Genomic DNA, 12,878 nt, shown 5'->3' on the forward strand with positions numbered 1-12,878 from the left:
GACTGCTTGTATGCCTCCCCCCTTTTTTACAGTTTTAATATTTTGCTACTGTGGCTTTGGCTTTTTCCTGCTCAGCTTTTGCATATTCTTTTATTTGTGCTTAGTATTTTATCATTTTATGGCAATGTCATGTTCTGCACAACTCTGAAGGTGTTGGGAGTAGAGCAGGTAAATATTAATACGTGCATAAATAAATACATAAAACAGTGCAGGCAAAAGATCGGTTATTTTTTTCACTGTATCACAGCAAGCCTATATTTGGGCTAGCAGCTCTAATTAACATTACCTATAGTGGGTATGATAATTCTGTAAGTATCAATCGGAAACATAGAGGCATGATTTTCTGGAAAATTACTGAGACATTTGTTCACATGCTGCTTATACTCTCTGTCTCCCAACTCTGATTAAATAAAGTCGCTGAAACTGTGAAAGCTTATCAGTGCGTCCCAAAGATCTTTCATTATAAGTCCGTCAGCATTGCAGCACTTATGAAAAGGGCATAATAATAATTGGCGTTGTCGCTTGCAGAATCTAGAAAATCTTCCTTAATTGCTAACAGCAGACACCACAATATTCCATAATAAGGGTTTGATCTCTGCAATCATGTTTCTAAAGCAAGGTAGAAAAGAAGCAACACAAAGATCTGCCGTGAATAAATCTAATATACTGTGTTTTAATCATGGAAAAATGAACTATGCTGCCCCAAACAGGTTACCTCCATTCAGTTCATTTTTTGTGTGAAGTGGATCTCTATAAATAGGTATGTGGTAGTGCGAAGGGAGGCATCGTTCCTGTTTGTTTGTTTCTGTGCAACTTAACTGGAGACTGAAAGCAAAATGGCACGTCCTCTGCCAAAATAATCAATAAGAAGGGCTTTCATCCTTCCAAGCAAGAGGACCAGAAGAAGAAGAAACTCGACATACTCCATGTGCTTTTCTTCTTCCTGGATGTCCTTCCTTCATAAATCACACCACATCCTCCTTTTCCTTTGGATATGCCTTTTCTTTTCTTTTTTAAATAAATGTTTATTAAAATTTTCCATCTTAATAAAAAAATAAAAAACAAAAAAAAATTAAAAAAACACATAAAGTTTACAATCCATATTTTCAATGACATATTTCCCTGACTTCCCCACACCGCCCCTTCTTGTATTCCAATTCAAATTGTTAGTTCAACAAGTTCTTATCCCCAATTTTTAACCTTTTTATATTTAGTTCATTTTAAAGAAAGAACCAATTTTAACTTATAAACATAAATATTTGTACATCAGTGCTCATTCTTAAAACCTTTTTCTAAAGTCGACCCAAATTCCCTTCCACGAATTCCCCAATTTTCTTACTAATAACAAAACAAAATAAAAAAACAGATTATAATTATACACCCTTTGGATTCCCAAACCCCACCACCCCCTTTCCCGGTTTCGATCCCCAACAGATGTCCATCAGTCTTAATCTACTATCAGCCTGGAGACCTCACGTCCGAGGCTCTTAATTCTCTCTCAATTCCTCTCTGCCGGCTTTTTTGATAGTCTTTAGTATTAAACACCAGATCTCGGAGAAGCTCTGTCCCTGGATATGCCTTTTCAGAGCAAGAGTTACCCCTGTATTCTTGTGGCTGAAACCCTGCACATGGCATCTGGCAGGTACTAAGGGACAAGGAACCAGCCCTTCCTACATGGAATTTCTAATCCCCATTCCCCCCACCCCATTGGATCTTTTGACCCTTATCAGACACTACTTTTTAACACAGTAGCAGCCCGGTGCTATGCATTAATTACTTGAATGCTTCCATTGTTGTGTTCAATGGGGTGTACTCTCAAGTGTGCATACAACTGCAGCCAAAAGAGAAAGACCAAGTCTTGGTGTCATGGTCACCAAACACGCCATGTTTTATCAATACAGTGGTACCTTGGGTTAAGATCTTAATTTGTTCTGGAGGTCCGTTCTTAACCTGAGGTACCACTTCAGCTAATGAGGCCTCCTGCTGCCACGCAATTTCTGTTCTCATCCTGAAGTAAAGTTCTTAACCCGAGGTAATATTTCTGGATCTGGAACCTGAAGCATCTGTAAGTCAAGGTACCACTGTACTCAGGATCTCACTCAGCCTGTTCTTTCAAGGGAAGGACAGATGGGAGATTCTGGAATATCCCTAATATTGGTAAAATAATAATAATATAATAATAGTAATTTATTATTTATACCCCGCCCATCTGGCTGGGTTTCCCCGTCCACTCTGGGCGGCTCCCAATCGGTAAAACTCTGCTACCGTCTGGGTCAAATAGGACATTCTAAAGGGGAAAGAGCTTTTCTGCCCTCAAAACTCTTTTTCTTTCAGAACATTTTTTAGGCTTCCATGCCTACTTTTAAAAAGAAAACCACATAAATGTGTTAGGATAATCCATCGGCCACTCTGATACCAAATGCACAGCTTCAGTCTAATTGTATGTTTTTCTTCCCATGAAACACTACGTGTGTTCTGTTCTGCAATGTTTTCTCTTTGGTTTTTCATGAAAAGCAGCCGCAGCTGGCTTGGTGGACTCTTTGCCCAAATGCCCCAGCCCCAACCTGTTTGTTTGCTGAGAGAAGAATCCACACGTTTTCTTCAACACGTGAGAAAGTAGCTCAGAGGGGTTCAGAGTACAAATATCTGATCAAGTCAGATATCACCCTGGCCTCCAGCTCTCTTTCTGAAGCAGTACCTTGCACGAGGGGTGAAAATCCAGGAGATGGGCAGCATTATAATCATGGGGCTAGATCTAATATGTAGTTGTGTTCCTACCAAAGCTTACTTTGCCAACCTCCTGGCTTAGATACATGACTAAGCCAAGAGGAACAACAACAAGAAGAAGAAGTGGTAAATTCTGTATTTTAAGAGAAAGCATTAAAAATAATAATACTAGTCTGGCCCCTAGAATTTAAGGAAAACATATCCTAATTCTAGATCTAGAGAAGCATAGATAGGAAAGGGAGAGGGAACGGCACACAATGCAATGTCTTTGAGGAGAAAATGTAGGTGAGATTTATTGGAAACCCATTTATCTGCAACATCATGACTTCATTTAGCTTCATTAGTATAGTAATTTGTTGCAGGTTACAAAAAGTGCTGGATCAATTTAAGCTCAAAATAAGAGGGGAATGGTATGCAAATTACTGCATTAGTTCAAAATGTCTAATTTGTTTAGGAAATCTAAATTGGGATTTGAAACCCAGATCCCATTTAAAAACAGATTTGCAAAACTGTAATTAAGAAGGCATTAGATTAGGTAACTACACTAACACTGAAAACAATTAATGCACATAATTTAAATGAATCCAGCTACTGCTTTATATACAATATTTCAGTGAAGTTTAAAAACAATTGTACTTTGCATGCTGAACCTGTCCAGAAAAATACGATGAGCTCTTTGTTCTTTAATGTGTAGCCTAGGAAATTTGCATATTCAGGAGCATGAGTTATAACTGATGCTACATATAAGTTATGTCTAGTGACCAAAAGCTGGGTCAAGTAGGACAGTCTTAACATCTCTGTGGAAGGGATGTGGGGAGAGAGACTATTTGGCCTTGTTTGTACAGGCAGCAGTTGTTTTAGGCGTGTCTGATATGTGCATGACCACACACATGCTCCTCATGCCAAACCCAGATGTAACTCAAAATTGTCACAAAAGAAACACCAAAAGGGGCAGAACAAGATATTTGCAGGCTTTTGCAATGGGTGTTCCAATTATCCACGATTTCACGTAAGCACATGGTGCCTTGAAATATAGTAATGTAAAGGTAAAGGGACCCCTGACCATTAGGTCCAGTCGTGGCCGACTCTGGGGTTGTGGCGCTCATCTCGCTTTATTGGCCGAGGGAGCCGGCGTACAGCTTCCGGGTCATGTGGCCAGCAGGACTAAGCCGCTTCTGGCGAACCAGAGCAGCACACGGAAACGCCGTTTACCTTCCCGCCGGAGGTATTTATTTACTTGCACTTTGATGTGCTTTCGAACTGCTAGGTTGGCAGGAGCAGGGACAGAGCAACGGGAGCTCACCCCGTCGCAGGGATTCGAACCGCCGACCTTCTGATTGGCAAGTCCTAGGCTCTGTGGTTTAACCCACAGCGCCACCCATGTCCCACCTTTAAATATAACCCCATAAAAATTGGTCGCTGCTTGTATGCAACACTAATCCAAATCATGGCTTAGCCCTGTGGAGGGCCTGCTCCTCCCAGGGTTTTTAGGTCAGTTCAGGATGCCAGCTAAGGCAAGGTCTGGCTTAGCATGTTGTCCAAACCTGGGCTCTCCTCCTTAACCACAAACTTTATGGGCAAACTTTGGCTACAGATTAAGGAGGGAAGACCTTAACCATGATCCTAGTTTCAGACAACATACTAAGTCTAAGACATACCTTGGCTTAGTTACCACACCATGATGACCCAAAAAGCCTAGGGGGTAGCAAAGTGGGCATGAGGCAGCTTGTTTGCATGGCCATACTCTGGCTTACCCAGGCTAGGTGAATCAAGAAATAAATTTCATAATCCACAAAAGGAAGCTGTCATGGACTAGCTGGACAGAAAGCAATGGTGAGAGGCACCAGCTGAGGAACCCAAGAGAAGAAGGCTGAGCCTGGGGATTAGTGATGCTACAACAATGAGCGGTCAAAGGGAGAAAAAGGAGAAGATTCGGTGGAGGGCATGTCTGATGCTGAAGAGGTAATAGCTTTTAGTGCACAGGGAGAGTCTGTGGCAGACAGAAGTCCAGAATCAGAAGTGGAAGCAGGAGAGAAGGGAGGCCAAGAGGCAGAGATGACTCAGACTGGTGAAGAAGTCAGGGTGTCTCCCCCTCCTGCTGCAAAAAGCTCCCTCCCCCCGATCTCCTAGGACCAGGAGAGGTCTGAAGTGGGAGAAGCAAAGGCAGGCATGCCACAGTAGTCTCAGATTGCTTGGGAAGGACCCAGAAGAGGAGGAGACTTGGGTTGTTGTGAGTAGACAGGGACCTTCAGTCTCCACAACTGTCTCGTAGGGGTAAGACCTACCAAAGAAGAGTTGCTATGCTCATTAGGCCTGGCATTTCAGAGCAGACCTTGTTTCTTCTAATAAAGAGTTACTCCATGTGATTTATTGCTGGCACACTCCTGACAGCAGCCCTGATGCAGAGCTAAGTTCCTTCCATTAAGGGATGTCCATTTCTAAAGCCCAAAGTGAAGAGCAGGCATAGGCAAACTCGGCCCTCCAGATGTCTTGGGACTACAACTCCCATCATCTCTAGCTAACAGGACCAATGGTCAGGGATGATGGGAGTTGTAGTCCCAAAACAGCGGGAGGGCCTGTTTGCTATAGAGTATCCCCAGCTATAAGCATTCTAAAACCTGGTTGAATGCCTAACTACTCTTTATTCAACTCAGCTATGAAGGAAATAAATTCTAATCAAATACACCTGTTTATATTTATATTCAGCTCCCATTTTCATCTGTTAATAGTTCACTTACATAGATTTATTTGTTCGTATATCTATAACCTTAATATCACTGCCTAATTCCACAAGGATGCTTCATAACTTAAACAAATCACAATCTCAAGTGACAAATGATTTTATAAACGCTTAATTGATAAAATGTTGATCACTGACATGGCACGGAGAATGAAATATATATTCTCTTCAGAGATATAATGTTTAGATTTTGTCTACACTACACTGCACATGATGACATTTATTCGTTCTCAAAGTTGAAGAATGTAAAGGTCACACATGAAATGAAGTATTCACTTTATCATCATCTAAGGAACCAAATGTCACATAATTGTGCTGCATGAACTAATTCACTAAGATAAATGAGGAATTACACTCCAGGCTCTTGGAAGCGTTGCTAAATGGTATGCTCAAGGTGCCTTGTTTCATGCTGAAGTCCACAAATAATGGCTTTTCCTTGGAAAAATATTGGCAAATGATGCAGATTAATGCTCTGCAATGTTATAAATATAGTGAATAATTCTAGTGGAATTGCAAGTGCTATTTTGAATTTGAGAATGTATTGGAAAGTGCGGCTTGAGCTGTTAATAAAGTATACATCTAATGCAACTATTGAAGTAGTCCCCTTTGTGTAAGGATTTCTGATTGCGTAACAGAACTACCCTCGCTCTTTGTGCCCCCCATTTGCTCCAGAGGGTTGAGGGGAAATCCAGAACAGAGGGGTTCTGTTGAACAGCCAAGAGCCCTTGCACTTGCAGAATGATTTTGTTGGCTATCTCCCATAATACATGTGCAATTCATACACAGTTGTACCTTGGAAGTTGAATGGAATCCATTCCGGAAGTCCGTTTGACTTCCAAAACCAAATTGTGGCTTCTGATTGGCTGCAGGAAGCTCCTGCAGCCAATCAGAAGCCACGGAAGCTCCATCGGACATTCAGGTTCCAAAAGAACACTTGCAAACCAGAACAATCACTTCTGGGTTTGCGGCGTTTGGGAGCCAAAACGTCTGAGTTCCAGGGCGTTCAAGATCCAAGGTATGACTGTAATCCCCACTCTGTTCAAGTCAGTTCCAAGATCTAATTTATTTTAACCGCTATGAATTGCAAAATTGGTTCTTCCATACTGTCAGGGAACTGCCATCGGAACTAGAGGAGGAGGCGAGGCTCCACAGCGATGCTGGAGAGGGGCCAAGCAGGGAGAGAGGCAGATCTCCGGCTGGGGAAGAAAATCAGCACAACACCAGGGATAGAGGGGGGCCGATGGGGGAAGCAGAGAGGAGGCTCCAGGACTCTTCGCAGGAGACCAGCGAGGAGAGCACAGGTCCTCCGCTACCCACACCCACCCTGCGCAGAAGACTTCCGCGCAGGGAAAGTAGGCGGCGACTTGGCGTCAAAGAACTTCTTTGCTGGAAGAGGTTCAAGAAACGCCCACTGACGGATTCTGCTAGCGACTGAACAGCCACGGAGTGGATGGCTGTCCAGACAGAAACGGTTTAACCAGGCAACCTAGCCCAGAGCGGCGGTAACTTACGCACAAGCAACCTCTAAAGCCATTACACATACCTTTAGAATTAAAATCACACCAGCTAATATAATTCTGGAATAGAGCTACAGCAAATTATCTCTACACACAGAGAACTAATCTGGCAAAACTGTTATTGATTACAACCAGTGTCTGATCTGGCAGTTGCTAGGTCTGCAAAGAGCTGAGAGGAGAACCTCACCAGAACAAACAAGGAGTTTTGGTTCTGGTGATGTAAAAGCTGTTTTGGCATGATGTACAGGCGAGGTAAGCAGGAGAAATCACAAGTGATTTGCTCTTTCTGTAGGGTGGAGGAGAATGCACAATTTCAAACTCAGATAAGATTGAGAAGCACAGCTAACAGGAACTGCACATCAACAGAGAATGATAAATAATAATTTATTTAACTCTAGTTTTAAGTCTTCCACATACATTCTCCAAAAAAGCAGCCCTCCAGGTTGGTATCGTTATCTGGATTGTAAACCCGCTTTGGAAAATGTTACGTTGAAAGGGGGTGGGAGAGAAAATGGCGTGGTTCATATGACACGCTTAATGGCTTAATGGATTGTGAGAATATTCAGGTCCCAGTGAGTCATTCACAACAGCTTTGCTCCTGAAAAGTCTCTTTCAGGTATTTGCTGAGCTGAGCTGAGGTAAGGTTTGGCTTAACATGTTGTTTGAACCTGGCTCATGGCTAAGCTCTCCTCACAAGGACTTTTTTTTGGTGATAGAACTCACCAGTATAGAGTATTGGCCCCTCTCTCGTCTCTCTCTTCGCTGCACTTGACAGCCATTTTGTGCTGGCACCTATGATGTTTTATTAATACAGTGGTACCTCAGGTTACATATGCTTCAGGTTACAGATGCTTCAGGTTACAGACTCCGCTAACCCAGAAATAGTACCTCAGGTTAAGAACTTTGCTTCAGGATGAGAACAGAAATCGTGCTCCGGCGGCGCGGCAGCAGCAGGAGGCCCCATTAGCTAAAGTGGTGCTTCAGGTTAAGAACAGCTTCAGGTTAAGAATGGACCTCCGGAACGAATTAAGTACTTAACCCGAGGTACCACTGTATATAAGTAGTAGCACCTGATTATTTATTTATTCATTTGTTTTACAAAAAACACTGCTCCTTGATAATCTCAAGGTGTGATCAAAATTTGTTCCTATCCAGGGGCCTGTATATTTGTGCAGTCTTGGTACACCACAGTTTTGCTTCCCAAGACGTGCAACTGAAGTCCAAGAGAGAGATGAGATGTCAGAAGTCTAAGACAAAAATATGGCTTAAGAGTTTGAATAGTGTGCTTTCATAAAACAAGCATAGCTAATTTCTCTACAAGAATCTCATCAAAACAATGGCAAAAAAGGTATATGTCAGCCTCAAGAGGCTCCAAGATGACAGCAAAATTCTAGAAGTTAAAACATTTTTTTCAATTAAAAAAAATGGGAGGGGGGAAATCAACAGAAATAATAATGATTATAATTAAAAATAAGCATGCTCCATGGGCTGACTTTTTAGGACAGTCATTCTGGGGGAATATAAAACAAATGATCTGGAGAATGAGAACCCTGCAAAATCAGCAAATCTTGTAATAAGATTGTTTAACGTTGCAATAGTAACAGAGCATTCGAAGGAACGAATAGTCTCATTCATAAATAAACAAAGAAAATCTGAAGATCGTCAACTTTTCTAGATTGTTGTGAGTGGGCAAGTTATAGGAATACACATTTTGTTTATACATTGGGCTACAATCATTTCGTTTTTATTACAAAAGACTCGATCTTGCTTATTCCAAGATTTAAGAAGCAGTGATGGAGAAGTGTCGCATGTAAACTCCTTAGTCAAGTTAGATGGATGAAGGAGGGGAAATCTGTTGCCATGACGATATGGGCAATAGCCATGCAACTGACAGGGCAAGGAAAGTTGACTGCTCCTGCAAGGTCCCTGGAAGCTCTAACGCTGCCCCTTCCTTTGAAGGAAAGGCCTCATTGGGACCCTCATTGGGTTGACAAGGAGGCAAAGGCATTCCCTTCCCCTTCCTCAAACAGGGACATCATACACACTGTACCTTTAAAGCACATTTGAATCACATCCACACACCCCAAGGAATTCTGGTCGCTATAGTTTATCCTTTACAGGATTACAATTTGCAACAACCTTTAAATAACAAGTACCCCAAATTCTTCAATGGGAAAAATGTTCTTTGTATTTGCCCTAAAGGTAATCGTACATATGCAGCCTGTACTTCTGATGAGATGTACCCACTAAAGAAAAGTCTCCATATTCCCAGAAAAAGATGTTCAAGGAAGGTGGCTTTTGTATGTATCATGGGCCAACTGTTCTCTTTCATACGCAACACAGCTTGGAAACCAGACATTTGCCGGAAATCTATGCTCAAATTTGATGGTATGTGTTTGCTGGTTTTTCATGGAAATCCAAAACTGTTTGCAATCCATCTCCAAAATATAGCTAAAACTCATTTTAAAACAATGACTCATTTTAAACACAACATCCCTTTCTAGTTTTACTTGAATCTCTATAGAAGGTCTGAAGAACTCATCGCAAACTTCTTTTTCCTATCTGCATGAAAGTACCAAAAACGGGGGTTGACAAGCCTCTTGCAGACCCTTCATTTCTAGTGGGCCATGTTTGGCTTTGAGGGCCACAAATTGTGCCAACCTACTAGAACAAAACTAGCAGAGGCTATATTTTTAACAGAAAACGGGTAGAGGGAAATGTTTCTAGTTTCCATCATGCGTTCACTTGATTTTAATGATATTGCTTGCATTTATATTGTATATGGCTTACAGATTTTTAAAACATTAAGTAGTTTATAATGAAATAACATGACATGACAACCAAAAAAGCATGAAGTGAATGAAACCACTACTGTCACTTAAAGAGGTGTCTGTTAAGGATGTAAGGAAGCCAAAGAAATGGAATGAAGAGTTCACTGGCTACTGGACCCTTATTTCACATCCTCACCCAAACTGCTGCTATTGTGGCTTTCATAGGTGAAATTAATTTTCTAGCATACAGGAAGCCAAAACCTTATGTGACCTGCTGTGTCATTGCTACCAATGACAGGCTGCCATTTTCTTTCAGAGCAAAATGATATTGGCATGTGAAAACTGAACAATTCAATTCTTTTGTTGGGTGACCTCATACAAAAGACTTACGTGTCTTTAAAATCACAAGGAATTGCTTCAGAAGAATGGACCTTGTTTTTAACAAGAGTGAAAAAAAGTTATGTATTAAGTTTTCTAAAATACATAGTGCCCTTTCCACCACTCCCCATCTCTCCTTGCTTTTCCTTCATAGTAAGGAAGATTTTAGGCATGACAAGAATTGTTATTAGTTGAAGCAACTTTTCCTGGGCAGCTAACAACCTCCTCAAATAGCCTGTCATTTCACCAAACCAATTCTGTTCGCTTGCAGCCCTTCAGCTGAAAAATCTCTCATCCGTTCCCTTTCAATACTAAACACTGTATACAGGGCTACCATGTTATATAAAAATCAGTTATTATTGTTGTTGTTTAGTCGTGTCTGACTCTTCGTGACCCCATTGGACCAGAGTATGCTAGGCACTCCTGTCTTCCACTGCCTTCCGTCTTTCCCAACATCAGGGTCTTTTCCAGGGAGTCTTCTCTTCTCATGAGGTGGCCAAAGTATTGGAGCCTCAGCTTCATGATCTGTCCTTCCAGTGAGCACTCAGGGCTGATTTCCTTAAGAATGGATAGGTTTGATCTTCTTGCAGTTCATGGGACTCTCAAGAGTCCCCTCCAGCACCATAATTCAAAAGCATCAATTCTTCAGCGATCAGCCTTCTTTATGGTCCAGCTTTCACTTCCATGTGTCAATACTCGGAAAACCATAGCTTTAACTATATGGACCTGTCGGCAAGGTGATGTCTCTGCTTTTTAAGATGCTGTCTAGGTTTGTCATTGCTCTTCTCCCAAGAAGCAGGCGTCTTTTAATTTTGTGACTGCTGTCACCGTCTGCAGTGATCATGGAACCCAAGAAAGTAAAATCTCTCACTCCCTCCATTTCTTCCCCTTCTATTTGCCAGGAGGTGATAGGACCAGTGGCCATGGTCTTAGTTATTGACTACAGTTTAATTGTGTGTGTGTTCAAATAGACACAATATACAAAACTAGGGAAATGATGTGCAGGGCTATTTTTCTAGAAAAAGAAGTGCCAGAACTCACCATGTGAGTTGCGAACATATCTGGAATACTGTAGCCTCAAGCGGTGTCCGGGCAAAAATTGGCTAAATGTGCAGGGAAATCCAGATATATGGCAACCAATGTCAGCGGTGTCGTTTTTGCCAATTTTAAAAAAAGTACTGGCAATATTTAAACATAGCAAAGGGGGGGGGGCCCTGGATCTTCCTAATGGAGTTGATCCTAATGGTAATCATTTAGTTCACTTAAATTATTCATGCTTCATTGTAAGAGCTGGAAAGGAAAAATTAAAATCCTTCCAGATGAAATCAACAAAAGCAAACATGAGGGGTGTTTTGTGAGTAAGTTAATGGTTTTTGACACCTAAGGAACCAGCTTGAGGCTCCTGCCCAGGAAACAATCATCATCTCTGCCAAGTGTCCTTTTAATATATTGGGATCCAGGAATCTAACCAGACAGCCAAGAAGTCACCCAAACAGGGGCAATGTATTTCAAGCTACAGTCTCTTTTCCTTGTGTGTGTGGGGAGGGTGGGGGAAGATTATGAACACAATTTTACCTAAAAGAGAAACCAGCAATTTACAAATTGTACTGAAGTGCAAAGAGCTCTTACTGCTTGTTATAGTTGCATGTAACAGCTTGAATCATCGTTACTGATTATAGACAAAAAAATGATTTTCTACTTATTTTCCCCTCCAATTGTGATTTCAGAATAGTCATTTGCTGCAAACTGCACTAAGCAACTGAGTAGAGAAAAAGCATTTTAAAAATTAGGAAGTATAGGTCCAGAGGGGTGAAAAAAGGAGTCTGCAACTCATATGTGGGTTCAACTAGAATGTTAGGATTAAAGTCATTTTAGTGCCATTGAAATTGATTTCCAGTGGGACTAAAGTGGCCCAAAACCAGGGCATTTTGCATCGGAAGCATAGTACAGGTCTCAAAAAATGACAAAGGGCTCATACATAATGGCGGAAAAGCATGTACAACTGCAGGTTATGGTTAGTGAGAAATATGTTGTATCAGCACATAAAAAACACATTCCACAACATTGTGTTTTACTCAATATATGCAAGCAATGGCTTCACAATTATTGGTTCACTGCAGCCAAAGGAAGGAGCAAGTAAAACCACATTTTCTGGCCTTGCAGACACAACTCTAATTGCTATGAAGAATCTTGTTTACATATAAAAAAATCCAATAAGCAGAGTGGATGGGTCAGCTCATCGAAAGCTAGGATCCTAAGGGACTTTTTGAAGTTAGTTGACAAATTAACAACTTTCCATCTGTATACTTGCTAGTGCTCAAGGGATTCCAATCTAACTCTATGATGTGAAGACTTTATAAAATACAATCCTTTTAGTCTTTTCATCATTTGGTCCACATAGGCAAATGGCTCCGTGCCTAAACACACACAACCATCCTAAATTACAGGGATTAAATGGAGGTCCAGAGACATGTTCCTCCTACAATTCTGATGATCACAGCAGATGCACACTGCAATCAGTATGGTCAGGGGCAGAATGGACATCTATGGAGTCAGCAAGTGATGAAAGTCCTCAAGCCACCATTATGAATGAAGCCAGGCTAAGGGCAAAGATGCATCTTCTAGGAAGCATCTATGCTAAGCAGAAACATTAAATGTTGGCGAAAATGAGGTTGTAACACATTTGACTCTGGTGCAGATCCTTTTTTAAAAACAAAACAAAACACCAATTTCTTTCAACAGAGA

At 41.3% G+C, this 12,878-nt stretch overlaps 1 protein-coding gene across 5 annotated transcripts in view; it reads right to left on the reverse strand.

Moving 5' to 3' along the window:
• CTNND2 (catenin delta 2) overlaps positions 1–12,878 on the reverse strand; it is a 245,222-nt gene that overhangs the window by 114,532 nt on the left and 117,812 nt on the right. The gene's annotated exons all lie outside the window — the stretch shown is intronic.

This window comes from Podarcis filfolensis, assembly GCF_964270895.1.
Source record: "Podarcis filfolensis genome assembly, chromosome: 7".
Lineage (NCBI taxonomy): Eukaryota > Metazoa > Chordata > Lepidosauria > Squamata > Lacertidae > Podarcis > Podarcis filfolensis.